Raw genomic sequence first — 2,510 nt, forward strand, 5'->3', positions numbered from 1 at the left:
TACGTTCTGTGGATAGCTACTGGTCACTCGAAATGAATAAAACAAATTCATAGATACATATCATAGCAAAGTGTGTTCTTAGTATTAATGGGGGCGGTAACGAGAACTAAAAGCCGACTGCTTTCTCAGCTAAGACTTGAGATCTTCTAACCGCGCTTGAGCTCTCCATCTGGCCTCCGAGCATTTTCAAGTTACTACATACCACGGACTCTTAGCTACCCGATGTATTCTCAAGGATTTCAGAAGATGAGGTTAAGCCATGGATAAATTTTTAATGGTCAGATGGAAGTTCTAGCTTCGCGAAGTAATCGTATGGTACACGCGAGATATCGGATAGAAGGATTAGTTTGGAATTCAAAATAACCAAGTCATTATAGCTTGAAGAAGACGAAATTTCGTAATTTTTTTTTGTACCTAACAAACGAAAAGTGATATTACATTTGCGTTTACATTATAAAATATATTAGCAACTTTTGAACATTTAAGTTCTGAAAGTATTTTCTCGGGTATTATGAATGAAAAACAAATTGAAATGGAATTGATTTGATAGTACTGCTAATTTCCTCCGAGTTGCTATCTTTGTGGGAATGTTATTAGGAGTTTTAGGTTGCGAACAAAGATTATATAATGGAATCCTTATTCGAGTGTAACGGCATATATGTGGGAGTTGGAAACTCTAAGACGCTAACGTACGGGATTAGATATCTGGAGTTCTCGTAGCGGGGCCTGGAAAATGGGTTAAAGCAACAGTCATTAGAAGGTAATGCGAAAGTTTCGTTGAGAAAGAAAGCAACGGTCTACCGTTTCCACTTATTCCATCACGTCAGAAACTTATATACTAGCGGGCGTCGTAGCTATCAGAAGGAATGAATAATTTAAAGATGTCGGATCGCATGATCGGAATTCACATGTCTGGGAATCGTTTTAAACGTCAAATTACGAGGGGGTGGGAGGGCTCTCTCTTCGAACGATCGCTTGAATAATTACGTTACAGACAGTCAATCCATTTAAATCACTCTATTGCCGACAAATGGTTCATTAAAATGCAGCAGATCGAATTCCTGTCGCACCAATTGCGCAACGTAGCGCGCGGGAATATTCTGATAAATTCTAATAAATCTTGTCTCGATGAACCTACTGCCGACGGTTGAGAAGGGTCGCTAACGCGTTTGTAGACAAAGTAAATTTGCATTAACAAAATTACTTTGCATCGCAAAGTATATTTGATATAAGTGCAATTATTAATACTCACAATTTTATTTATAAGACTTTATATATCTCCGTTATAAAATCGTTATAAAATCTGTTTTACCAATCGTTATTTAATTTATTTGAAACTAGAAAATGGAATCCTACGATATATTTGTACAAAGATATATTTTATATATTGGATTTCTATTTATAAAGTAGAACAGCTTAAAATTCCAGCTTATTTGTATACCTATATCTATACAACATCCAAATTTCAAATCATTAAGATCATTAAGATTTAAACGTGTTGTTAAAATATATGTATTTGTCTTTTCCAAATCTTCGTTTATTATATATTAGTATTGTAAATTATGTTTTCATGAATAATATTTAATTATTATGAATTATATTTTCGAATCAGACTGCTGATTAATATTCTTAAGTATTATATTCTTCTTATGAATGTATAACGTATCACGCATACGCAGTATAATTAAAATCATCCCGATAAAATCTCAGCTAATTATAACTTGATACTATGTATCAAATGTTACATGACCAAGGATTTAATAATATTCGTGTAACATAGAACTAAGATTGAAGAGATACGTAAGGTAGGCCTACACGACAATAAATACCAGGACATGAGCTTGTGTGCTTGACTGAATGTTCTCGCTCTATATCCTACATCAGGCGTCGCAACATAATCCGGTATGCTATGCCAGTACATATGTATATGTATACATTATCAATAAATTTTCGTACAAATCCTTCCCCTACTTCCTGATCTCCTATCACGCAATAATGGTACCTGTTATCCCGTACTTTAACACAGCCGTTATGCGAGGCGCATAATTATATTGCACTGATACCTCAATTATTCGCACAAATGCAATGTCTGTTTAAAGTATTTGCTTAGCATCAATATTCAGTAGCACTAATATCGCTTATGGATCGATTAACAGTAGCTATCATCCTGCAATAGGAGACAACAAAGTAGTGCGAGTCAGCGTTTAGTCGTACTAGCACGCAGAAAGAACTTTTAGTATTCGCATAATCGTATAAATGAATAAAAAAACGGTAAACAGTGCTGTAAATCATTTCCTCGTTTTAAAAGTGACACAATTAAAAAAATTTTCGAATTACATGAATGGACTTAGGTATACATAAAGATTATTTTATCAATCATCCATTAAAATAACTTAACTTCCGAGTTTCATCCGCAAAAGTTGTGTCATTAGGAGGTTTTCAAAGAAATCATATAATACCTTCTACAAGAGTGACCTATTTTAAATCATTTTATAAGTAAAAAAAAAAAT

General features: G+C 33.9%; 1 protein-coding gene across 1 annotated transcript in view; it reads left to right on the plus strand.

The window, feature by feature from the left end:
- LOC108750630 (teneurin-a) overlaps positions 1–2,510 on the plus strand; it is a 487,296-nt gene that overhangs the window by 160,750 nt on the left and 324,036 nt on the right. The gene's annotated exons all lie outside the window — the stretch shown is intronic.

Source organism: Trachymyrmex septentrionalis, unplaced genomic scaffold, assembly GCF_001594115.1.
Source record: "Trachymyrmex septentrionalis isolate Tsep2-gDNA-1 unplaced genomic scaffold, Tsep1.0 scaffold37, whole genome shotgun sequence".
Classification (NCBI taxonomy): Eukaryota; Metazoa; Arthropoda; class Insecta; order Hymenoptera; family Formicidae; genus Trachymyrmex; species Trachymyrmex septentrionalis.